Raw genomic sequence first — 27,923 nt, forward strand, 5'->3', positions numbered from 1 at the left:
AGAAGTGGAGAAAGGGAGGAGAGGATCCTCCCTGCATTCCTCCCTGCCCCACCTGAACTGCACCATGCAAATAAAGTAAGTAGAAAATCTGTGATTTGTAAAATGAAGCTGTATAAATATAATACAGTTACTGTTCACCAGTTCCAAAGGTTCCCTACATTTTGAAAATGTATCTTTCCCTTAAAATGTTGTTTGGAAGTTACAGTGGGGAGTTTATTTTTAACACATTCTACATATCTCACTATTAATTCTTCTCTTAAACTGACTACTTGTTTATGACAAATCTGTTCAAAATTAAATTAATTGTGTGAGAGGAAACTGAGAGAAATGTTTTTAGGTTACTTGGGAGTCCATGTTTGTCTATTGCTACCAATAGAACAACCTACTTCTAATAAACTGGCTAATTATTTCCTTTTAGACTACCTCATGCTTAAAAATTTGTTTTCCACTGACTGCAGAGATGGACCGTAGTATTGTCAGACGTCTGTTACCATTCAGCTTGTTTTTTGTTTGTTTGTTTTTTAGAAAAGGCTACAACTCCAGTATTTATGAAAATCTTGCTTAGAGGAGGGGCCAATCAGAAACAGTGCTGGTTCTTTGGAAATTCACTATGTTTATGATGTCTCTGATCAATGTCAGATAATTAAGTCATTTTCAAACATTTCCCATAAATACCCATGTATCAAGTGATGGCCCATTGATTTTGTCATTCTGGAAGCTTCTTCCGCTTAATCATATCTGAGATGTGAGTGATAGCTGCTGTAGGCTGAGAACAAAGAAATGCTCTAAACATGGAAATAATTTGTGTCTGTCCAGTGCTGCCAAATTAATTAAAGTTCATGTATATACATATGCCATGACCTTATTGGTATACTGTTTCTAAGAAGTAGAAAATCATGGAAGCATAGTCATCTAGGTTGGAGAAGACCTTTAAGATCTTCAAACATGACCTAGTGAGTCCCATCACTAAACCATTTCTCTTCTGTCCAAGTCTATGCATCTCTTAAATAGCTCTAGTGAGGGGATTGCCACCAGTACTCACAGTCCTAGAAACTACATTGTTGAAGTACAATAGTAACTTAAGTCTCCACACATTAACTTCCTCAAGCTTTGCACTTCATTGAGTATCAATGGTGAATTTTAATTTTGACTTTTTCTCCCTTGATACCTTAGTTCAATAGAAAGACAAATGCAGTACTTTTCGTGTAAGCTAATGCACCTTTATTACACCAGACTGATATGTCCATCTATCACTATTAATTAACAATCCTTTTCAGGTTAATTGAAAAGAAGATTATCTGTTAGGCTACTTCTTATTTAAACTAGTGCTTGGTATAAATGAGAATTGATCCAATAATTTTAAAAATTGAATGCAAAATACGTTTAAGTTAAATCATGTGGCAGTTGTTTAAAAGATTCTCAGCATTTTTTCACTAATGCCAAATCATGTTTGTTGTGTCACAGTGCTGAAATGTTTATTTCTTTACAAATTATACTCCTTGACATTATGTGAACTAAAAATGATCTCTCTAGGATGATATAATCAATTCGTACTTCTGTGATGATGAATTCAAACATTTATGCTACTGCATACCTTGATAAGAAGGTAGAGAAAATAAAAACATGATTTATTAATCTTCATATTATGCTTCTTCCAATGGTAAAAGACCAAGGGGAGAAACAGAAGCAACACTGTTTAATAATTGGAGTATAAAAGTGTAATTCAGAAGTAGCAAGTACATCATCCACAGATAAGTGCTTTAATTTGAAAATACCTTATGCTACCTTTGACTGAATTGATTATCATGGTGGCTCTACATTGAACTCTCTCCAGTGTGTCCAGGTGTGTCTTGTACTGGGGTTCCCAGAACTGGACACAGTGCGTCAGGTGTGACCTCACAAATGCTGAGCAGAGGGGAAGGATCACCTCTCTTGACGGGCTGGCAATACTTTACCTAATGCAACCAAGAATACTGTTAGCCGCCTTAGTGGCAAGGACACGTTGTTGGCTCATGTTCAACTTGCTGTCCATCAGGACATTCAGATTGTTTTTGTAAAGCTGCCTTCCTGTTGGGTGGCACCCAGTATGTCCTAGTGTGTGGCGTTGTCCTTCCCCAGGTGCAGGACTCTTCGCTTTTCCTTGGTGAACTTCATTAGATTCTTGTCAGACCACCTCTCCAGCCTGTCAAGGTCTCTCTGGCTGTCTGCACGGTCCTCTAGTGAGTCAGCCACTCACCCGACTTTCCAACTTCAACATTGGAATAAGGCTAAGATTGTAACATTTCAAAATAGCCAAATCAATTATCTGGAATGAAAAGCACCCTGAATTGTACAGCAGGGAAAACTCAGGTCCATCTGTCTTTCATTCTGTCTGCTATTATCTTGCTAATAATACAGAACCTGCTGAGATCAAACATACCTAAAGCGTTTGAGAAAACTGAGTTTGTAAACACCATTGACTTCTATGGCTAAGTATAGTTCATAAGGGAATGAAAGATTATAACTCGCACATACAAAGTTCTGGAGAAAAAAAGAAAAAAGTCATCAGGATTCAAGGACAGGATTTCCTTTTAAAGCACATGCAGCAGGTCTACAGTTACTTTCACAATTATATTACATTTTACAATTATACAGTTACTTACTACAATAATATTGCAGTGTTGCTCTTCACGTGCTTTATAGTGGAAGGATAGAGCAAGCTTGTTTTATTAGACTAAAAGAAACAGGTTCCATAAATAAAGATAAGTAAGCTTTTGGGGAATTTGTACAAAATGAAACCTAACCAGCTGTCAAAAGTAGGTGTTGACATAGATCATTTGTTTAGAATCTGATGACTAATAATTTAGTGTCATAGTTACTTTCTGTACAGTAACATAACCTGAATGGGATTCCAAAATTTCTGATAGGTTAGAAAAATATAGTTCATGTACATAAACTATGTACATTGTACAAAACATTCTACCTAGAAATGGATTGATTTGAAAAGCTATTGCAGTTCTTCTGACCTGTTTTACTGCTGGAGACCAAGAACTTTCCCATATGGTTAAAATTTTAAGTGATGTCCCATGTTTCATGTTGAAAACATCCATCAGCAAAATATTTTCTAGGATAGTGGATAAAGAATTAGACTCACTGCAGAGAATGACATCATCAGGATCCCTATTCAGTTTAAGGCTTCCAGGGCATGCTTTATAATAACGTAGATCAGATAGATTTGATTATTTTTCCTTCTTTATCAATGATGTGGTGTTGGTTAGGTACCAGACTTTTTAGAGGACCAGTATTTTCAATTTCAGGATTCTAAATTCACAAGGCGCTTCAAAAATATCCTAAGTCCCATTTTTAAAGATAGTAGAAGAGTGACTTAAAAGTCAGCTTCCTATTGATTTGTTCAGTCAGGTTCCTGAATTGCATATGAAAAATGAGACTTCACATCTAAATCATCTAGTGACCCTGGGAATTATGCTGTTCATACCTGAACAGTTGCAGTTGGTTTTCATTCACTCATTAATACGCTGATTTAAGATGGTAAAAGTTGATTATGTATATTTCTGGTAGACAGGAAGAGTAACAAAAAAAGAGTACTTGTTTGTTAACTTTAAAAAAGTCAACAGTCCTGTAAGTTCTCACTTCAATTTTTCTATCCAATTGTCACCAGTTGCAAAAGTTAGTGCAATCAATATTCTAAGTGCAAATTTCTTTCCTTCTTTTCCTTAAAAAGTAGTCTTCAGTCTTTTACTATATAACCCACAATAGCAATGCCACAGCTCCTTAATGATGCCACTCACATTTATAGCGTGAACATACAGTGAAGACAAGAGGAGGTCAGCTGGTGTGTACTTGGAGACATTTTGGTCAGCAGACGTATGATCTACACATACACGTACACACATATACACAAGGTGTGAAAGCGTATTGGTTACTATTTGCTTTTAAATCTGCTACCTGCTAGTGTACACATATCATTTGAGATGGTGTCAATAATCATTCCCTACCTGCTGCTTCACAGCTTTATAGACATGATGGATGGGATTTAGAATGAGTATATGCACCTGATACCACTCTAGATGTCAGGGTAGTCGTCTGCCAGTCAGCTCTCCAGGAGGATATGTGTCCCGTAGTTGTCTCCGTATCTGCCAGCCTCATGCATGCATCAGATAATTTGAGTATCTGAAGTGGGCCTTTATTCTATTTTTAAGGTACCTGAATCTCATATGAGTTTGAAGTCTTTTTGGTTTCTCTTCCTATGGAAGATCATTGAAGGTGAATGCACTTTGAAATGGATCAGTGGCACAGTGATATATTCCATTCTTGATATTGTTTAACATTCACCTGCCGTGTGGCCAGATACCATAAAAGGAGAAATCGCTCTCTCCTTATACATACCCTTACAATATACCTTGACTGTAGATGATGGGCACACAGATGCAAAAGGAAGTAATACAAATGCACGTGAAAATTTTCCATATCTGAATGGCAAACTCTGGCAAGTCTACAGTGTCCGTTTGGCACAGATTGTGAAGTTCTGTGGAAAAACATCCTAAGAGATGGTATCAACCACTTCATATATTAAAAGTAAGAAGGTGTTTGCTTGTGATTATATAAGAAAATTATTTGAACTTTCTTATGTTTAGTCTGATGCTGAAATATTTATTACCTTAAATATCTTTGCAGATTATGATTTAAATGTGATACTTTTAGCCAAAGCTTGCTATTGCTTCTTCAGTAGAATGGAGAAATTCTACTGCTTTAGACCGCTTGCTGTTCATTTTATGATATTCAAGTATATATGTGTATATTTTCACATTTCACATTTCTGGACCACAGCATATTATTCTTCCTTTTAAAGTTGACCAGCAAAACACTGAAAGATTATAGTTTTTTTTCTTCTAGTCTATTTCAAACACTGTGCATAATTGGGTATCAGTCCTGAAATGCTTTTTTGTCAGTTGGTCGTTTTCTGAATCCCACTTACAGATAGATCATTGGCTTCAGAAAAACACTCTCCCATATCAGTTGAAGAATTTGTATTGAAGTTTTCAGACAACTTCCATTTCTTGTCTCAAAAATTTAATGCTCTTTTATTCCTGCAGTACTGTTCCACTGCAGAAGCAGAAAAGGTTTCAGAAATGATTGTGTTCCTGGCCCCAAGTCAGTCTTACAGCTTTGGGCATGGACACAGTCTGCTTAACAGAAAACTTGAAAAGATGTTGTGGGCTATGAAACAGGAAGTTAAGTATGAAAGAAATCAAGCATACTTACTTTTCTGTTGCGTGCACACTCAAAATTCAGTTTTGGAAAACTTCAACAAAAGCATATTTTTGTATAGCCTTTCTTCTGTCCTTGGTAGGAGTCACTGTGCAACTACATAACCTAGCTGCAAGTGGGAATGGGTACGCATGCTCAAAGAGGAGATTAAGAATACATTTGTCTGTGTAACTGTGCAAAATTTATGGAGTGTAGACTAGCTTTAGAACATTATTATCTGTGTAATAATCTATGGACAAATGGATCAGAACATTATTAATGCATGAAATGGGGAAATACAGCAAGAGAGCTATTGCAAATATTTGCTGAAATGAAATCTATTTCAGCAGCGTTCCTTTTCTATGCTTTTCGATTCCTGGTGCTGATTGAATTCAGTTCCTGATCGAAACTGAATTATAACAATGCAAGCGTTTGTCATATATTGATGGTGACTAAATCTCAAATTGTTCATACCTATCTTTCATTTTTCTTGATCACTGATTAGGAAATGGAAAATTGCCATAAAAGCCATAGATTTTCAATCACAATTACTGACCACCACTTGAATATCACCTAGCAACTGTAAATGTTCAGAATTAGCTTTCAGAGGAGAGGAATCTTTGAATAGCTTCAAATAATGAATACCTGAAGGAATCATAAGTTTCCTGCAGATCCTTTGTGAGGAGTCAGGCACTAACTGAAACACACATGTACAAAATCTTTTGTCTATAGTCTCTGACAATTAGTGAAATTCCTTGTGTTGGAGGAGAATCCCATATATGAAATTCTAGCAAATCCAAATGAAGTAGATGAAGTGTGGCAAGTTCTATAACCTCGTATTCCTGTAGGAGACATCCATTATCTTGAAAATTTGCAGAGAATTAAAAATATTCTAGCATAATAGTGGTAGGCTAAGCATGCCCAGAATCTTAAGTAAAGGTTTGTTTGCTTCTTTTCCTTAAAAACAGAATATAATGATATCTCCAAATGCTGCAAATTTCTATCCTGTTTGTTTTTCATCTTGCAATGTTAATAACATTCTGCCGATCAAATTCACGTACAATTATTCTGAAAGCTCCTGATGTTGTTGGCTTTGTGTTTTATTAACCAGATAATAAATGCTTATCTTTTTAGTACATGAGGGATGAATACCTCTCAGATGCAAAAACATTCTTTTTAGAAAAAAAAAAAAATCCTTTCTAGACATGTTATTTCTTCTGAATCTCCATGAAGTTTGGCAGCTTTCAAGGTAAAACAGGGATCCTTCACTGTATTTTATTTTTTTGTTGTCACTCCCACTGATGATTGCATTAACAGTGAAAGAAGGTAGGATGGAGAGGTTAAGAGGCCCCGCAGTTTAACTGTTCCGTTATAGCACAGCAACTTTACTTCCTTTGTTCAAGTTTTAATTTGGCTTGGAAGTTTTTGACCAAGTACTTTCTTTGGAAGCTAAACATACCTATACCAAGAGGTGATTATTTTTAATAGATTTAAAGGTACTTTGGCTATTTTTCTCTTTATTTTTTAAAAAAACTTACCCCTAAAAGAACTGGATTGGTGATGAATGAGGAACTGGTAGCAATGCCTATTTATTTTCTCATGGAAATAAGTTAGTCCCATTAGTTCAGACTTGTCCTTTATATTTTTGTAGCCACTTTTTATCTTCAAAAGTGCCATTGAAAGATATTAGATATTCAGAAGTCATCATTATGGCTTAAATGCTGCTTCTTATCCCCATTATCCCCATATTCTTAAACTTTTGAATGTTTGGATTCAGTTTGAAAAACTAATAGTTTGCGTGACAATTCTGATGTCATTCTTTTTACAGTTCAGTAGATTCATTCCTTGCTGTCAGCCCCTTTTCTTCCTTAGTTGCTGGATTACAGTACTCTAGGAGGCTTATCTCAGAGTTGAACAAGGGCAATGTTGCTGCTAATGTATGCATTGTAAACAGTCAGACAAAAGTCTACTCTAATTGTCTTAAATATCTAACCTAATGGATTTTTAGTTCCTCTGCTAACAGTAATAATGTTTTTTCATCTTTTTACTAATCAAATATGTATATTATGTATATCGTAAACATCTCACACTTCCACTGAGATGTGAATATGCTAATTGGTCACAGATTTTCTTTTCATACAGTGGATATCTGCATATTCAAGCTTTCGGAGTGTAAAGGACAAATCTTTTCTTCCACTTAAGCTATTTTGGTTTTGATTATTTTATTTTTTTTGTCATGTTCTTCTTTCATGATATTTTACATAGTTAAGTCTGAACTTCATACACCCTAGCTTCAGTTAAAATATTTTAAAGGCAGAGTGCTGAAGATAGTGAAAGCGTTACTAACTACTTTATAGGTTTTGGATGGTATCTATTGCACGTATACTTCGCTACAGTATGTGTGTTTTTACTGAATCAAAGCTTTTATCTGTACAAGTAAAAAGTTTGAAAAGACATCCAGTGAAGAGTGAGGAAAAGAACAAGGTCAGAAGTAAGGAGTCAGCAAGGACTCCTTGTATTGTGTCTGTCCTTAGGAATTAAGGCACAGGTTTACCTTCAGAACAGCATCTTGTTTGGACCCATTCTGGTTTTACCGCCAGTAGTACTTCTCAGTAGTGCTGTCAGCCATGAAAAAGGCTATACACAGCCAGCACTCGAGACCCAAGGTCTATGAAGGTATTAAGGTATTCAGGTGAGTGGAGTGGACAGACTGAACTTTCCCTAACAGAAGGTACAAATCAAAACAAACAAAGCTTGAAAGAAGCAATATGGCATGTTAATGAATCTTAAACTTGAGATAGGAGAAAATGCAAAAAATTGATGTTGTGATGTTTTAAAATACATAAGAGGATGGGTGTACTATATTTTGTTTGTATAGGGAAAGAGAATAATTTGAAAAAAGCAATAATTACTTGGTTAGGTTGGCATATTATTGATATAATGAGTGAACTATAGTGATAACACAGTAAATGGGGAAAAAAAAAAGGTCTGGAGCCTCAAGAAGATAACATTTCATCAATAAGCTGTTAGGATCACTGAACAGTTTGTAATAGCAATTAATAATCCTTAAGCAATTAAAGATTTGCTTGGGAGAAAGAGCAAACTCACTGCAAGTAGCGTAATATCCAGTTGTTTTTACTTCTATTGTGGAATGACATTTTTTTCTGGGACACAGAATTTGTCTGTTTAGAAGAATGATGAAAATATTAAAGATAAATTTGTCAAAGAAAACCTTATTTTTTTTGTTCAAGCTGCAAGGAGACTACATGTCTTCTCTTTAAAGTTAGTGACAAAAAGCTGAGGAACTTCTTCAAAAGCATTACGTGATTCAAGTCATTGAACTAAAGCCTGTGAGCTGCTTAAGCACAGAAGCCACCGATTAACTTTTTTTCTTTCCTTCTCACCTCCCAGGAACATGAAGGCGAATAGAGGTGGTGATAATATGGTTGATATTTTTTTTTTTTGCATAAATCAAGGAATATGTACCACAGAAGTGCTGAAAATTTTTTGACTTTGAAATATATCAAGGGAGAGTGCACAGGGCGCAGTGGGGAAGACACCACAGTTCACATGATCCATTTCCCTCAGGGGTTCTTCTAGGGAGAAAATAACTCTTAAAAGTTGCCTGGGATTTTTTAAGCGCCCTGAAATCTATGAATCACCAGGGTAAGTTTAAAAAAAAAAAAAAAAAGAAATCCAGGTCTGGAGCATTCATTTGGGTGATGTATTATAATTCATTGATAAAATGCAGCTCTTGAAACATACCATTTTGCTTATGTCTGTACTAATGATCTAAAAGAAGACCATGGCATGGACTTGAAAAGTGCCATGTGACTGTTTCTGGCAAGGTTTCAGCCTGTGCCTGTCAGTATCTTCTCAAGTGATACACAAAGGGTTGAGAGCAAATGGTTTTCCCTAACTGTTGGTATAAGGCTGCCCTATTTTGAGAAGAAAGCTGAGGCATAAGGAGGTTGGTGTTCATTGTGCCAGTTGCAGAGAAATCATTATAAAACATTTTATTTACCTGTAGAAATGTAGAACATTAGCACTGCTTTAGAGTGTTCTGTGAGAAATCAAGCTTCAAGAAAGCAATCAGATGGGGTTTCTTCTTGTATACTAGTTCCTATTGGTTTGTTACCCTAAGTATTCAAACAGGACTAATCTTTGCAAGTGAAAAGCAGGGTTCTCTGAAGTGGAAATTTAGGTCTGCTACCTTGGAATTCACTAGACATTTTTAATGTTATTTCTCAAATCTGTAGAAGTCCCTTCCCTCAGTATGGAAATGAAGAACTTGTGCCATATTCAACATTCATTATGACAGCAGAATATAGTTTTGTTACTTGGAAACAACTTCTGTCTTTTGTTGTTACTACAATGAAACTTGTTAAAGAAGCACAGCTAAATGCCACGGTTTATAAATCTCTTGAGCTAAAGCAACTTTAACAAAAATCAAGATTTTGAGAGGCTTCTTAAAATGGTAGACAAGCAAACAACACCTTCTCTGCAAAGGTAAAAAAGCACACCACCACAACAGAGGAATATATTAGTGCGTACAATTAAAATCAGATTTACTAATATTCCTTACAGTCAGTTTGCTTTCATGAATATCCATCTGTACTCATCTTTTTTTTTTTTTAAAGGGGATGGGTGGATTATTTTGTATGGATTGGTTCCTCTTTAAGCATAATGCTCAATTTTAAACCCTTTTAAAGTTACTTCTAAAGTTATATTTCAGCATCATCAAACTAAGATAACACTTATGGAGATTGATCCAAAATTATTGAAATAGGCAAGAATGTTCAGTAAATCCAATTAGTTTTGGATCAAGCCCATTTTTTCACTATTCTTTAATGGAGGATTGGGGTTGATTAGAATCATGTGTTTACAAAGTTGGACCACAACTTTAAAACTGGCTAAGGACTAAAAACAGTGATGACCATTTTCAGCAAAGAGCTGCACACCACTGCTGGTTTTTGATATTTTTTTTGTATTGACAATGTTTCAATAACTCACAAAGGAACTTCCTGTTCAGTATATCCTACCCCATTTTTACTTTCAAGAGTACACAATATGCTGCTTTCAAGAGGTTTACCATTTGTTTGCTTGTTTGTTTGATTTTATGATTAACATAAGTGGATGTGTCTGAATATCTCATTAAGGTGGGCTTCTGTAGAAAAAGAACACATAGTGAATATTTTGAAAAATGAGATATTTTAAAGCAGGTATACTGGTATATCTTTCTTTTAGAAATTAGACTTTATTTTAAATATTTAAAACAGGAATATTATATTAGCTAGTAAAAGTTTTTTTGGAAGATAATTAGGCTTTATGATATCCAATCATTCTTGATTTCTGTTGACATCAGTAAGTCTGAGGAGCAGAAACCAAGGTCAGTGCTGGAAGTGCTCTTCAGTGTAGCAAGTCACTGCAATAAAATTCTCCAGGCTTTCCTCTGTAAGTCCTCTTTATGTCATTAAGACAGCTCTTGAAATAGGTATTACTTAACTTCTAGTGCTTATTAACTTTTTTCTATTATCAAGATAAAAGCTAAATGTTTTATTAATTGTGGAGTGTGTGCCAAACAGAATGAATGCAGGTAGAAGTATGCTTCTGTGTGCTGGCTGGAGTTCACTTAGCAATAAAACACCTTCTCAAGGCCATTGTCATCCTCTGGCATTTTCATCTTTGCTTTTTTCCATTCAGCCTTTGCTCATGATGGTTTTGTTTTTTTTTAGCTGTAAATATCTTCAGGAGAGACTTTAATGGTTGAATAGCTGGATCATGTATTTTTCTGAAATAAAAATAAAAATTAAGTGACTTTCCTTTAATGCATCATTAGAAGAGTCGCTGATTATTAATTTTTACTAAATGACTGCGTAGCATGGAGGTAACTTAGTCACCTTAGTGATTCAGATTGAGTACTGTTTCATTCACAGACTTTTAACTTGCCATTTGTAGGCAATGGGGGGAAATGACTGGATGTGATTTCTCAGCTGGCTTGGCAATAGTACAGCCGGAGGTATGGGAAAAAGAAAAAGGCAAGTCTAGGGAAAGCTCAGTTCCTGTACTTAATTATTTAAAAAGCTGCCTAATTGTAAGCTTTATCTTTGACAGTTGTCAGATGTCTTCCTGCAAGTGAAGATCAAAAGGAATAATTAGTATGTAGTCTCTTTGTCCCCCTGGCTAGCAGAATTTTTTTTAATCTGCTAAAATGTGCATTGAGGAGGCCCTTAATGGAAGGCAGTGATTTTCTCAGGTGAAAGTTTCCTTTCATTTTATCTAATTCTGTCTAGTTCTGGTTTTCAGACAAGTGGAAGGGTAAGAAAAACTTGCCTTTGTGTATTTTTTTGCATAATTTCTTCAGCAAATTGACAAAAGGCTCCTACTGTGAGAGAAATGTTTCAGCGTAGTTCTTTTTTTTCTAATGTAGAACAAAGACCTCCCTGCAAACGTAACTGAGCTTTGAAAATATCAGTAATGTGTGAATCCTATATTTCTCTCCTGTTTTATTCTTAATTAAAGCCTTAATTGTCTCCCAGCATTGAATGTTTTGGACTCGATTGTTATCTGAAATATGCAAATATGAGTTAATTCAGTTTTTAGTTAAAGCAATAAATACTTCACATATCTCTGCCTTGAAAAACTAGAGAAGTAAGAGGAGAAACTCTTCTTATTTGGACTTCAGGTGCAGTGCAGTGGGAATGATTATGAAATGGATGCAGAAGGGTGAATTCATGTGGCATTCTTTTGGACTTTCATTCAGACAAGTCTGCTGTAAACAGCGAGGTGCAAGAATCAGCTGATAAAAGGAGATTACAGCTTTTCTCAATCCTTGTATACAGCTAGCTGTAGCAACAGTAACTGCTGATGTCTTCACTACAGAAGTCTGAGAGACTGCTGAGCTTGGTCAAGTACTGATCACTGCTGCTTGCAGCACCTGAATCCTTAGCTTTCCCCTTTCTTCTTTCTGTTCGCTGTGGCCTTTTACCTCTGCTCTTCTGAGCTGCCCCTAAAATTCAGTGTTTATTCCTTTGTCCTACCCAAATTGCTCTCTCTAAAAAAAACATATAGTTTTAATGCTTTGCTGGTGGGAAAAGCACTTCAGTGGCTTTGAATTCTACTTCTGTTAGCAAATAAGGCATATCCAACCGAACAGCATATATATATTTATTTACATAGTAAATACTACATAGTAGTAGTTACATACTAATTATAATTGCATGCAATTACTACATAGTAATAAAAAGCATGTACTAAATAAAGAATAAATTTAGAACTATCAGAATAGGTAGACCCATACATGTTGATCATGCTAAACTTCATAGTATTTGACAGGCAGAGTAAAAGGCTGAGAATGTTTTAGTATCATAAAATCACAGAATGGTTTGGGTTGGAAGGGACCTTAAAGACCATCCAGTTCCATCCCCCCTGCCATAGGCAGGGATGCCACTCACTTGAGCCAGTGCCTCACCACTCTCAGAGTAAAGAATTTCTTCCTCACATCTAATCTAAATCTCTCCTCTTTTAAGCTATTACTACTTGTCCTATCTCTACACTCCCTGACCAAGAGTCCCTCCCCAGCTTTCCTGTAGCCCCCCTTTAGGTACTGGAAGGTCACTGTAAGGTCTCCCTGGAGTCTTCTCTTCTCCAGGCTGAACAACCCCAACTCCCTCAGCCTGTCTTCTTGGAAGAGGTGCTCCAGCCCTTTGATCATCCTTGTGGCCCTCCTTTTTAGGACAGATCAATGGCAGACTATTTCCGTTCAAAGCAAATACATAGTCTACATCATATCGTGCTGTTACATCAAAGACAACCAAATAGAGAAAGTGAAGCCAGTCTGACAGGCATTGGTGGGGGGTCAGAATGAAGTGAACACCAGAAATCATCAGAAAACTTCAGGGTTGCAGGAAAATTGCAGATGATAGAAAATGACGAGGTCATCACCTACACTCAGTCCCTAAGTTCTTTAATACAGAGTAGGTAAGAGCTCTTGAAGGTTTTTATGATGAGATATATCTTCTTCCCCTGTACAAATTTGCTCTCATCTATTTCTGTCTCTGTGAAAACACTATAATTCATGAGATCCTAGAATAATTTTGGCATTATTAAAGCTTTTCACAGGTCTCAAACTCCTGAAACTGAAAACTCTTCAGTTGATAAAGGATAGAAAATTTCTGTTTATGTATGTAGAAAACCATGATAATATGATTTGAATATATCATAAAAGCTCAAGAAAAAGAAAACACGTGGAAGTCATGCTGTTATAAACACAGACAGTGTAAAGTCCAAGGGAAATCTCATCATTTATTTTTGTTAGTATGTATATATGCATATACATGCATATATATATATATGTGTTCATTTGATTTAGAATAGTTTGGATTACAACAGCCTTCTTACCATCAATGAGTGATTTTCTGCAGGCAATACATTTGTGTTTATAAATTGATTTTAAATAATTTCAAGTCATAGACTCTACAAAAATACTAAAAATAAAAATCTTATTTTGATTTGTAGAATGTGTGCGCATATTGGAGTCAGGAACTAAGTCTTGTGAAAAGCAGAGTAAAAATGTAATTATGTCCTGGTGCTCCATTGTGTAACATTACTTTTTCAACAAAGCCTAAATTAAGACAGTCAGAATTTAGAAAACCTCGTAGGTTTTTTAAAATTTGGATTAATCTTCTAGTTTTTTTACAATTAACAGTCATTACAATTTATGAAGATACTACGTTATGTTAAAATAATTGCAATTCTCAGTGGAAAAGACATTTTTTAAGGACAAAACCATTAAGAAATAGAGAAAAAAATTGAGCGAAGCAATGCAGAATGAAAGATACAAATTAGCATTTTTTAGCATCTATATATAATTCCAGCAGTGCAAAATTATTAAAACTTAATGGAAAAATAGAAGATTTTTCTAAAGAGGGAAAAAAAAAGAAGGGAAGAAAATACCTACTCTAAACCAAGTATGGGAGCCATGTGACACAGGCATGTTTATAAATGTTACAATCTAAAAGGACATTTTGAACAAAACTGCATATAAAAAAAAATCTTCTCCCCCCCAAAAAAGACACACACAAAAAACAAGCAAACAAACAAACAAAAAAACACCAACAACCAACCAACCAAGAATCCACAACCAAAACAAAATTAAAAACATGGAGAGAAATGAGAAAGATAGCACAGTGTCATGTAGCTGTGCTAAGGCCACCTGGCATGTGTGTGCCCTAGGTGTCTTGCTGCTGTCAGGCTGAAAAGACTGTTCTTCTGGAAACTACCGTACAAAAAAAGGGCTTGAGATGAAAGAGGCTTCATGCATTCCCAAGGACTTCGGCATGAATTCTGGGTGCAGACAAGGAACAGTCACAGGTTCAGGAGCTTGGGAGCAATTTAGGTATAGCTGTGTAATTCTCTCAGCCTGAGGGCAACCTGAGATGGACAAGGGGGTTGGCTATTCAAGAGATTCATGGTATGATGTCTTTGTTTTCAGTTCTGACACAATTCTCTGTAACAATCTTGTCTCAAGTGCATATGTTTTATGTTCTCTTAGGGCTTCCCCCCCCCCCCCAAAAAAAAAAAAAAAAAAAAGAAAATCAAAAGCACACAAAAATGTGTTTTTGCATAACTTAAATTTTACCACTTTCAGTCTTTATCTCTCTTTTTTTAAAAGTCACATTTCAGTGACAACATTGTGTTCAGTTACTATAGTCAGTCCTGTTTATTGGCACTCACCTTTATGTGATTCAATTAATCTGTCTTTTTGGATTCATCAAATACCATAGAAAAACTCTAGCATATATACTTTCTTCCCTTTCCTTCAGTTCTGTTGAAATGTAACATGCTCTATTGAGCCAAGTCAGTGTGCATTATTCATAACCAGATAAACTTTCTGGATAGTTTCTAATACTTTTTTTGATTTCAGAAATAATCAGTGGCACGTACTATTAGTAGTTTTCTTATATCAGTCAGTTCATCATTTATACCTTGTCCATTGTGCTTCATTCTCTTTCCTCCTCTTGGGACAATGGCAACAGTTTCACTCTTAAGTCTCTCTTCATGTTTCAGATTATTTTGCCAAATGCATATTGATATTTGGATGGACAAGACAAATTTATGCTTGGGCAGCTAACGTGATTTTGTCTTATTATCGAGCCACTTTAGTTCTGGGAGGCATCCAGAATTCAGCATGTGACTGTGCCTTTTTTATCTCCCTAATATTTACATTTAAAATGACCATATGCTAAGTGTATATAGTCCAACAGAAGTCAATCAAGATGAGTATGAGAAATGTTTTTTTAGACAGCAGAAAGACCAATGCTTCCAGTTAAATAGTTTTAATTTTTCACAGCACCTGCAGTTTATTGTGACACTACCAAAAGTGCATGAATTGTGCTTTATTGGCAGTAGCTTTATTGTACAATCCTTTCATCTGGACAGCTGTTTTGTGTTTTGAATGCATTACAAGTAGTTGAAATGGACTCTCTTTCCCTAGAGAATTCTTCCTGCTGTGAAGACATTTAAGGATTTCTCTACCTACCTCATAACTGTTCTTTAGCTGTTGAAAGAAGTTATATCATTTTTTTAAAGAAATCTAAAGCAGTCAGTTTAGTAAAATCCCAAGGGTCATAATCACCTATGGTGAAATCTGTCAGTGTATGGAGCTGCATTCACTTACATCAAGTTGAATTTGGCATAATTCCTGAAATACAGTAAAGCCTAGGAACAGACAATGTAAGGAAATTACATTGAAACTACAAGCTGTCCCCTGCATAAAGTTCTACAAATTATTAGGGACAGGCTTTCAAAAGTGTGAAGGGGATTTTTAAATTACACTTAATAAAATTTTTTAACAGCCTTGTTGTAGGAGTATCCTTAGATAAAATCTTAATTCGTCATCAGATTTATAGAATATACAATTTTATTTTATTTTTTTTAAACTCAGGATCAGATAAGTAGAAGTTTTTATAGACTCTAGTGAAAATCAAGTAAGGCTTTCAGGGTTCAAGTAGTTTGCTGAGTGATGACACCACAGTTCTGTAGCCTCAATTGGCATTAGTTGGTTCTCCTGTGGGTCTTGCTGTTCCACCCATGTATTTCACAGATAACATCTCCTTTGTGCTGACATGGGCATTCATACAGCCGTGCACTACTCTGGGAACAGATTTGGGTTAAAACTGTTTTGAAAAGGTTATTTTTCAATATATGTTGTTTTGCTATTACAGCTCATTGTGCAGCTTCACAAACACTGGGCAACAGCACTCAGAAGAAGGCGCTTCACAGTGGTGGGAGAAAACAGCTCAGCGCAGGGGGAGCAAAGGGTAAGACCTCTCCTGCTGTTAAAAATTCTGGCTCATTCTTGCTTGAGGAGCTTGTTGAACAGCAATGTTAGTCATAACATTTCCACTCTTTGCTATGTAATCCTGTGATCTAGCAGGATTTGAAGGTATTTTTTTATTCTTTCTATATAAATCCTTTCGCTCAATTTGAAGTAACTCTTGTACACGTTATCACAGAATGTCATCTGAACAGAAATTTGAAAGCGTTGTTTTTCTCCTTTTCAAACTTTGTTTATTTAGTCGTCTATTAAATAATTGTTCTTATGTCTTGACAGAATAATAAAATATGTATTTTTCCTTTCCTGTTATTATTTTCTGTAAAAGGTAATGTGCACTGCAGAAATAAGTATTGTCATGATTTGGAAATAAGACCAGACAACTGCACTGAGCTGTGAGAGTATTGTCAGGTTACTGTGCTGGGGTCCCAAGTATATATAGGGTCCCCGCCACAAGAAGGACAGGGATATATTGGAATGAGTCCAGGGAAGTGCCACCAAGATGATAAGGGGCTGGAACACCTCTCCTATGAAGAAATGTTGAGGGAACTCTGGGAAGACCTTGTAATGGCTTTCCAGTACCTAAAGGAGGCCTACAGGAAATCTGGGGAGGGACTCTTGGTCAGGGAGTATAGTGATAGAACAAGTAGTAATGGCTTTAAAGTAAAAGAGGAAAGATTTAGATTAGATGTGAGGAAGAAATTCTTTACCCTGAGGGTGGAGAGGCACTGGCATAGGTTGCCCAGAGAAGCTGTGGATGCCCCATCCCTGGCAGTGTTCAAGGCCAGGTTGGATGGGGCTTTGAGCAGCCTGATCTAGTGGGAGGTGTCCCTGCCCATGGCAGGGGGGTCAGCACTAGGTAATCTTTAAGGTCACTTCCAACCTAAACCATACTATGATTCTGAGAAGTGATACCGAAGCCTTATTTCTGTGTTCACATATAACTTATTTACTTTATTCTTAATTAGTTTTTATTCTTCTTCAGAAGTGGCTTATGAAAATAGTATTTTTAAGCACTGAAGCATGGGACAGTGAATGATACTGGGTACTGTTACTGTAAGTATTGTTCAGATTTTTCACCTGCTAAAGAAATCAATTTTGAACATTTTTGGTGACATTTCACTGTCCAAACCACTTGAGCAGAGTGTTTCACCATACTAAATCTCTAATGGGAAAAAGGGGGTAGATAGCATACTCAGAATTTCCAATTTACTGCTCCCAATAAAACATTCTCCAAAAAAAATAGACTCCCTTGAAAATGATTTGTGTTAGATTCTAAATACTTCTGAAATCTACCTATTTAATTTCTTAAATGGGAGACAATCATTAAATGCAATAAAAAAATGACAAGATACTGAGTTGTACGTAACATAGGAGGAGATAAAATCTTAGTAAGGTTATTCTGAGTTTTGTGACCAGCTCCAAGCTTCAGCTGTCACTTAAGAACAGCAGTACTGTCCTTTGTAGATTTTACATAGCAGGTGTTTTAAAAAATCAAGACTGTAGCACCAGCTTCTGATTTCTTTGCTGATAATTAATTGCTTGTATTTTCAGCAGTATTGAGTATATAATCCAGTAGTTTAACTACAGGCAACTGAGAACTCACTATTAAAGTTTTTCACCACTAAATATTATACTGCTGCCTTGGTCTTGCTAGATATACTCCTGAATAGCTTCTGACTCTGTCAAGCCACATTTCTTCAAATCTCTGAATATCTCTACCTCGTATATTCTAGGCTTTATAAAGCTGTCCAGTAGCTGGATAGTAATGTTTTTGATAACATATTTTCAGACTCTTCAACTAAGGTGAAGTTAGGGGAAAGTTAAGTGAAGAGATCCATGTGTCTGTCTAGGCTTGAAACGTTGCAGTCCAATTTTATTCAGATTGGGGAAAAAATGAAAAATAATGACAGTTCCATGAAAGAATATTTTCTTTGGAGGCACTTCTTCTTATCTTCCTATTTTTGTGCATCTAAATTAATGTAAGGGCAACAATTACAAGATACAAAATAATTCCTTTAAAAATAAAAAGAGAAGATTTTTTTCCAAGACTCCCCCCACCCTCCTCCCTTGCCCCTTCACAAATGTGTTGGTAGGAGAATTGCTCTGATTTGGGGGAATAACTTGTTTTATTTTCCTGGAACAGATTATTATTTTGTCAGTATGTCTCCACCTTCTAGTTGTAAATTCTGGGCTGACAGGCTTATTTTAGAGTATTTCTTCAGATTAATTGTTTGGATTCAGCATGGCTCCTAATTAGAGGAAGTCGTGATCATGGGGGTTCTCTGGCTGTGAACAGAGAAGTTATCCATTCTAGTACAAGATAGTGCCTTTCACACAGACAGTGCCATTCCTTGAGGAGTGCCGGTCAGAAGTTGCTGAAGGTGAAAGATGAAGTAAGGTCATTGGGTCAGCTCATAAGTGAAATTTAGCCATGCATTGATGTTTTGTTTTCAGTAAGACATTTTCATTCAACATTGAGGTATTATTTGAATTAGCAGTGGCTTTGAAACCAATGCCTATGATGTTCAATAACTTCAGTGGCTGGTTACTCTTGCATAGAGGGAAATTTGTTATGCCAGGGAGGTAAAATTCATTCACAAGGACAGTGTTATTAAACTTTTAACTTTTTTTTTTAGCAAAATCTTATCATCTTAGAAAACTAACTTCTCTGTCATGCTTTCTGGGGTGATATTTTTCTAAGATAAAAAGGTATATTATTTATTTAGTTAATAAAACAACTTTATGACAACTAAAGCTAGAACATATGGAGAAAACATAATAAAAATTCAATTGTTTCCAACAGTGTTCTGGTATAACTAATATTTTTTATTATGAATAAACAAATCCTGAAGGAGGATTTTCTTTCTTAGGCACTTGTGCACCTGCTACAAGCCCTTAGAGACAAAAAAAATTGCATGAATACTGGGGATTTTATACTGTTTTCATCTTATGACTGTGAGGATGAAAATCACTTCAAAAAGTGTGAAAGGATTTCAGGAAGAAAAAGAAAACAGACATTGCCATGGATGTGAAAAATGATAATTATCTGAAAAATCATACCCCAAAAATAGTTTTCACCCCTTCCAAAATATATTACACATTTTCACAGAATCACAGAATGCTAGGGATTGGAAGGGACCTTGAAAGATCATCTAGTCCAATCCCTGATTTTATATTGCTTCTGTGCTTAAGGATAGTGGAAAAAAAAAAAAAAAACTTCTGAGGTAAGTCCGTTCCAATTTTTCCTAGGATGGTTTTAGATCCAAACTGAAGTTGAGTAGGGCTCTGGTTGAATATTGTCTAGTGAAGGAAATCGTGACACTGGTACACTTCTGTGAAAGGGAAGTAAAGAACATGTGCCAAAAGCAGTATAGTACAGATTACAGCGCTGTCAGGCCGCATCAGGTTCAACAAGAAAGATGGGATCAAAAGGAACAGCCATTATTCCACTTTCATGCTGAAATGCAAGATAGGGGGTTCAGGGCATCTTTAGACACAGACACAGATTTCTAGGTTGGAAGAGACCTCAAGATCATCGAGTCCAACCTCTGACCTAACACTAAGTACTCCACTAAACCATATCGCTAAGCTCTACATCTAAACGTCTTTTAAAGACCTCCAGGGATGGTGACTCCACCACCTCCCTGGGCAGCCCGTTCCAATGCTTAATAACCCTTTCGGTAAAGAAGTACTTCCTAACATCCAACCTAAAACTCCCCTGTCGCAACTTTCGCCCATTCCCCCTCGTCCTGTCACCAGGCACGTGGAAGAACAGACCAACCCCCACCTCTCTACAGCCTCCTTTAAGGTAACTGTAGAGAGCGATAAGGTCACCCCTGAGCCTGCTCTTCTCCAGGCTGAACAAGCCCAGCTCCCTCAGCCGCTCCTCGTAAGACTTGTTCTCCAGACCCCTCACCAGCTTGGTCGCCCTTCTCTGGACTCGCTCGAGCACCTCCATGTCCTTCCTGTAGCGAGGGGCCCAAAACTGAACACAGTACTCAAGGTGCGGCCTCACCAGAGCCGAGTACAGGGGCACAATCACTTCCCTAGACCTGCTGGCCACACTGCTTCTTATACAGGCCAGGATGCTGTTGGCCTTCTTGGCCACCTGAGCACACTGCTGGCTCATATTCAGCCGACTATCAACCAATACTCCCAGAAAACATGATAAAAAAACTGTTTTGATCTTATGACTGTGAGGATGAAAATCACTTCAAAAAGTGTGAAAGGATTTCAGGAAAATACTGATCTTTCAATCAGTTTTCTTCACAGAGAACATCTTTCAGTCTGAACTATAGCTAAATTTATACAATGGAGTTACTTAGAATAGACCAACCTAAAAGATTATTATTTCAGAGACTTACATTTCTCCAGGAATTCTGCTTGTGCCATCTACACCAAATATATAAAGTTGCTAAGTATCAGATCAAGGGCAAACTACAACAGGGCTGTATTTTTTCTCTATTTTTTCTACTCAAAGGCTAGTCTTCATTTTAAGAACTCAATTAGCAGATGTTCAGTTTGACTGACTATGCAGTATGCTTTGTTACACCCTGGTTCCAGGAAATAAACACTTTGGTATATCTGCATTGCATATGTCTATGATTCTGCAAGGAGGAGAGACACAAAAGGTAGAACTGTGTGCTGAATGAGTGTTGGTGAGCCTCCCTAGTCTGAGTTACCTGAGACTAATCATTTCACTCTGAGAGTACACCTGACCTATTCCAAATTTAATTTAAAGTGTCTTAAGGTGTCAGGGGTTTTAGCCATGTTTGCTGACATAAGTTGTGACTATTCGAGTTCCTACGCTTCAAGATAGCTTCACTTAACATTTCTGTAATTGAAAGATCTAGCTCATGTTCTTCTGAGGCATAGTTGTTGGGGTAAAAGGTATGGAATAATTGGAAAGAGTGAAGGAAACTGTAAGCCACTATCTATCTCTCACAGGACTTCTTTATAACTTGTCCCTGTAACGTACATTCACTAAATTTTTTGCAGTATGTACCTGAAACTTTAATTATTTTACCATTGAACTGGTGATGGGATTTCATAATTCCTCTTGCTCTCCATTTGTGAGTATGTGTGGTTTTTTTTTAAAGTAATGTATTCTTTGGCCAAAGTATATCCCTCCTCTGTGCTATAGGTTCAGCCTTTGAGATAAGGGGCACTCCCCTCTGCTCCTTGCAATTGCTTCTCTGCAGTGAGCAGCTGAGTCCTGGCTGGGGGAAAGATACAGTATTTAATGTACTTGTGTTTTGTGGTGTAAAATAGGGCCTTTGCCTTAATCATGAGATATGCAGGGTTTCTTCAAGGGGAGACCTGGGTGAGTGAGGGTCAGGCTTGCAGCACTGCCACCTCTTGTGACAAGAGTGTAGGGACAGGGTGCAGTCTGGAATCAAGGCTGTGAACTGCACTGTATATTAATGTGGTGTCAGTGTATGACATCAAAGCAAAAAAACATGTAGTCATGTGTTAAAGACTGTCCCTTATCACAACAATAATCATACCAACTTTTAAGCTAAGTACCTTCGTAAATATCTTGACTCCAGAGTAGTTCTACCTGAGAGAGGGAGAAGGAACTCAACCTTAGGAAGTCATCAAAAGATGGAAAAAAAAGAATTCTAAAATGGGAAATCCTGTGTCTGCAATGCATTATGCTGCCCGAATGCCAAAGACGAGCTCTAAAGCAGGCAGGATGAAACAGCCCAGGAAACCTTTTTTTTTAAAAGAAACTGGTAAAAAAGAAGAGGTCATTGAAATCTACCCTGCTAAGGTGACACAGTTGTTTGGGAAGACAGAGGAGAGCTGAAAATACAAATGTATATATGTATATAAATATATATGTATATAAATGTATATAAATACATGGCACATATAGGGGGAAGGTGTGTGTATATATATGTTCACTTATCTAGATATGTGTTTGCATGCTGTAGAAAGGACAGTGGGTTGCGGAAGCAGCTGCCATTATAGCCTAACCTGGAATATGAGAGGCTGAATCAGCAAGGCTTAAATTGGGCTGGGAGAATGTGACTGATCGATACACCTCTCCAGTAGAAGATGACCCCAAGGAGATAGGCAGGGGCCGTGAGCTCAGGAAGCTCAGGGGAGGCTGTAGGTGATTGATCCCTCCAGCTGCAAAGAAAGCTGAATTTATCTCAAAACAGAAGGGACTGAAGGCTGGCCTTTGCTTTAGATAAGGGGCTGTATCAGCTGAGCAGATTGAATGGATATTAGTTGAGTGGATCAACTTTGTGTAAATGCTTTTTTCTAATTTTTTTTTTTTTTAACCACGAGTTTACCGAAAGTATGTGAATGTCTTCCTGAGTTAGCCACACCAGCACTGGGGATGTGGGGTTTATGCATAACTCAGCCCAATGTAGAGTATAACAACTGAGCTGTGGGGAGAGGAATGGGCTTGAGCTGGTGTCAACCCACATATTCCTTCTCAGAGGCCAGAGGTGCCTAGCATCATGATGGTGAGCATGTTGAGACCAGTAATGAGAGTCATGTTTATGTGGTGATGCAAATATATATATGTGTATGTTGCAATTTCTCTGTTCTATTAAGAGCAATTGTACTTCAATTTCAGTACCCTGCTGTATTGCTCTACTAAAGTTCTGTGTAACATCATCTGTCTACAGATGAGAAAATCTGGTATTAAACATTGAACTTTTTTCATGTGGAATATCTTAAAGAATGTGGTTAGAGAGTCCTGAACTGTGACAGGGAAGCCTGATTACAAGCATTCCCTACATCCACAGCATGCCTGCTCAGGGAAGCCAAGTGGAAGTGTATTGATGTTTTAAGTTAATTTTGTGAGTTCTGAGCTTTCTGACAAACGAAATTAAACTTTATTCTGGAAGAGGCTGTGTCACGTATCTGTATATGTTGTTACTGTCAACACACCCCCGTGGGATCTTGTTGTCAATCTAGTCTGGTTGTTACCAGAAGGTGTAGGCCAAAGACTCCATCAGAAAGTGTTTAGCCAAGTTAGTTAGATAATCTCTTTCCACATAGTGTTGAATATCTTCAAGTAAGCATTTATATACATTTTTGGAGGGAGTATATGTTAGATATACTAATATGAACCTTAATTTTAAGATATGTATCACTATTCTTCCTTTTCTTATTCTTTTATGTGCAAAGGCAATATTAAAATTATACCATTCTATTTTCTCTTCAGAAGAGACAGACTAAGATCTTGTTGATGCCCAACAAAAAAATATTATCTGCTCAAAGGTTTGGCTACTGAAATTAGGCTTTAATGAACTTCTGAAAAGTTTTGCTCCAAGAGAGATATGAACATGTCAGAAACTGTAAGACTTTGATTAATGAAATGAATATAACATTGGTCCATTGTTTAAAACAAATAATGGAGTATAAATGTGTCAAAACATCAGTTAGGTTGAATTGGCATATTCTTTCTTTTGTATTGATAACCTGTGGCTCAGTCCTGTTGATTAATGTACGTTTTTATCAACTCATTCATTGATCTACTTTAATTTGATCTTTTCAGCCCATATTAGGATAACAATAAGATTTGGGTATTTCAAAACTGAGTTTTATCATGAAAATAAACCAATACATTGACGTTTCAAGAAACTGGGTATGTTTTAGACAGAAGCAGGAAGCTGTGCATCCACCAGGTACATACTTTGAGTCACTTGATGAATACAGTCCAGCCATACGGGAAAGTTTTGATGCTAAACCCAAATTATTAGGATCAGAGTGGAGTGGGGTACTAGCCTGGGTACATGCTTATGGTCTAATCTTAAGTAATAAGAATTAGACTTTTTATTTTTGGAGTCTGGATATAACAAAATTTCCTGATTAATAAATGTTAAAAATCTCACTTGTTGCTTAATGATCTGAGATGACTCATTCAATAACGATGCCTTTATCAATAAAGTATAATCAGTGGCTATGTTGTTACAGCATTATTTATTTATTTATTTTTACCTTTACTTCACCTTTTCACTTCTCAGTGTGACTCCCAGTGACTATTTCAAAATAGCGAAGCATGCAGGCAATTCAGTAACTGCTGTTGGTTATACTCTTTTATTAGTACAAGTTGGAGGGGAAAAAAACCTTCAACAGCTTAAAACAGAGGAGGTTATTATGCTATGTGATGGTTTTGTTACAGCATCTGGTATTCTCTCTTTAGCAAGTATATGTTTGTCTCAGGATATTCTTCTGAAAGCACATTCATTAGTGAACATACAACCCTGATCATGTATTTTACATCATGCAGTTAATCATAATCTTGATGGTATAGTGGAAGACCTGCTTTTCCACAATCAGGAACTGGAATTTGCTCTTGTGAATGAGAGAACTGTAAAAATATTGAAGAGTAAGAATTGATTTTAAAGATGAAATTCTGCTAGATATTAAGAATGTCTGCAAATATGTTGTTTCTAAACACTGCAGCAGAGAGGTCAGATGGGAACCTCCCTGCAGAAGTTTCTTACCGCTTACCTCTTCAAAGAATTCCTCATGTTATGTATTGGGGATATCAGACTTGAAACTTACTTTGCATTTAGGAATATCAAATATGAAATAAAGGTTTTGTCTTTTTACAGATTTAATTGTCTCCAGCAGAGAAGGCAGAATTCCATGCTGTCATGCCCTCTTATAACAGTAAGTTCATGTACTCTTAGAACAACAAATTTAAAAATAAAATAAACAACAACAGTGTCAGTTGTTGGGTTTATAAGACGGTAAGTTAAGTCTTCGGCAACAGCTTGGTTGGGTTTAAGAAGTTAATTTGATGCTATCCATTATATTATTTGAGCAATATACTCCGTAGTAGGTCTGTAACATCAGTGGATTTTACAAGGACATTAAGATACTAGTGAGGTACATCTGGTACAGAATATCCTATACTTCCTTTATTTATTCCTTATTTATTCATATTGAATAGCATTTCATATCTTTTATTAACAGTTCATATCTCAGCTTCATATCTGAACGTCATTGTGGTATGAAAATCTGAATCTTGAGCTTGGAAAAAAAACAGATCTTTACAAGTCAAGATATTGCCATAAAAGATGGCAGGGAGACAAAAATGGAAGCTGTTCAAAAACCAGTATTGTCTGGAAAAAAATGAGAATTCCAAATCATGCAGGCTTATTGACCTTAAGGTCCTTGGGAGAGAGCTGAGAGAGCTGTGTTTTTATTCAGTTTTAATTTTGTAATTTCATGTTTTTTCAAATCTTGTTGTGATACCTCAAGTTATGGTGAAAAGCAGTGTATTAGAAATCAAATGCACAACATCACACCAGTATCCTATAAGTGCACACCAGTATCCTGCAGGATAAGAGCAGAACAAGCACACAGATATTTCACCAGTATACATTCTCAGTGGTAAGAACATGCGGCTCAAATGTTTCCCGAGCCTGAGATAGTTTCTTGTGTTTAAGATGGATTATTCTTCCATGCATTTATCAAATCTCCCATTAACTTATCTAAATGAATGTTCCATGAATGTTCATCCTATGGACAGGCAGAGGATGTGATATTGATTTTTCAAGCACTTTTATTTGTAGTCCATCCAAAATTCAGTCTTCTCCCATGCCTATATTCTGTGTCCCACTTTTAAGCCTTCCCAAATCCTTTTATCTCTGAGGCCCATACTTAGAGGCATTCTGACCCTTAATTAAATAAACAATTCAACGTCTATTAAAAAATAAAACCAAACATTAATGAGGTGCATTAGACTTGCCTACTTTTTTCTATTGTAGCAGTGGGCAATAAACAGTAGTCTGCAGGTGGAAGCCTTAGGTGTCTGACTGAGACATTACTTCCCTAAATTAATATTTGCATTGACAGATACTCAATCCAGTATAATAATTCATCACTGCTGCTGAGGACCACCTTCCAGCTTCTGTAACTGCAATATAACACTGTACTTGCCTTGACGTTTTCATGCCTTGTTAGCTTACTATTTAAAGGAAATGGAATAATAAACTGGAATACAATTTCATCTTCACAATTCAGTTTCTTTTCACCTTACCTTTAAATTCTCCAGTGGCTTGTTCCTTCATGTATTCCCTGAAACAATATTTTTTTTGATAACACTGAAAAGCTTAAAGTTGTTGGAAGAGTTTAGCTCAGATTCAGGAGGCTCTGGTAAAATTCCGTATTGTCATACTGACTTTTTTTAGGGTAAACTTGAGTAAACTATGTAATCCTTCTGTTTCTCACCTGTCTAAATTAGAGATAATAGTATTTTTCTGAGATACCAACCCACTGAGACATGGTAGTAAGTTGGATCAGGCAGGTATGAAAGAAAAGATATTAGAAAAACAAGTGAAAATATAAACTCATGTTTCAACTCAAAAAAAAAAAAAAAAAAAGTATGTGGAAAACAGCCTGGTAAAAGTTGTGTCAAATTGCCTGTGGTGTATTGAATCTTGTTCTTCTGGAGCTGCTGGAACTAATTCTTCCCTTACACCAATTCTACATTGTCCAGCGGTGTGGCAGCCTGTGATAAGAGACTATTCCACATTCAGAAAATAAGAATAGCAGCTGAGCTAAGGATGTTGCTGAAGACTTAACTTACATATTTTGACTTTTAAGGGCTTAAGTCAGACCCCAAAATTTATTTAAATGTATTTTATATTGAATTATAATCACCCCTTACCTCCCATCTTTTAAGCTGCTTAGAAAATAAACAGTATGTACTGTCTAAGCATATGCACGGAAAATAAACTGTCAAAGAGCCATTATGGGATTATTCTTTTGTTGTAGCTGTCATTGGGTGAGCTGTTCCTCATATGCTTGCTAAATTATATGACGTTTTTTAAAAAAGACTCTTTGCTTTACATGCCAAGGTGTCCCTGCTTACTTGTTTTATAAAACGTTAGTGAAATGAAATGGAGAAGTGTGATTCTGCAACACTCGTTCCTGCCTGCCAGATGGCTGAGTAACTTCTGCTTCAGAAATCTCAACATTTACATGCCCTGACAACTGGATTTACAAATGGTGTGATTGGGATATCTTGAAATGAGGCAAGCAGCTATTTACAAAACAAAAACAACAACAACAAAAAAAAAACTGCTGCCTGCCTCTTTTCATTTAGATTTAAGCCTCTGATATGATCCTTAGATATTTCACTCCATGCCACTCTGATTAGACTCCCCTTAATGTTATCCCAACCCAATGGGTATCTCTCCTGGGTTTACTCTCTGAGATTTCTGGGTAAGAGTAGGTGTAGGTGTTTCTTTCTTTTAATTTTATGTTTTATTATCCTTCACAACTTCTTTTCAAAAGTAAAGTTTTACTTCCTTTCATATCCTTTCCTTTAATACCCTTTGAGGGTATTTTACAAAAAAAA

General features: G+C 36.4%; 2 long non-coding RNA genes across 3 annotated transcripts in view; one reads left to right on the forward strand and one right to left on the reverse strand.

The window, feature by feature from the left end:
• Nucleotides 1–4,611, reverse strand: part of LOC121069836 — a 35,316-nt gene extending 30,705 nt beyond the window's left edge. The window contains exon 1 of the long non-coding RNA XR_005819657.1: nucleotides 1,786–4,611. This is a non-coding gene — a long non-coding RNA (uncharacterized LOC121069836). The remainder of the gene's footprint in view (nucleotides 1–1,785) is intronic.
• On the forward strand, nucleotides 1,803–26,695 carry LOC121069838. Of its 2 annotated transcripts, XR_005819658.1 has the most exons (4): nucleotides 1,803–1,843; nucleotides 3,797–3,902; nucleotides 25,168–25,225; nucleotides 26,417–26,695. It is a non-coding gene; the product is annotated as an uncharacterized LOC121069838 (long non-coding RNA). The 2 variants fall into 2 exon arrangements; XR_005819659.1 differs by lacking the exons at nucleotides 1,803–1,843; nucleotides 3,797–3,902 and adding an exon at nucleotides 8,652–8,692.
• Nucleotides 26,696–27,923: the final 1,228 nt, after the last annotated feature.

Source organism: Cygnus olor, chromosome 4 (assembly GCF_009769625.2).
Source record: "Cygnus olor isolate bCygOlo1 chromosome 4, bCygOlo1.pri.v2, whole genome shotgun sequence".
Lineage (NCBI taxonomy): Eukaryota > Metazoa > Chordata > Aves > Anseriformes > Anatidae > Cygnus > Cygnus olor.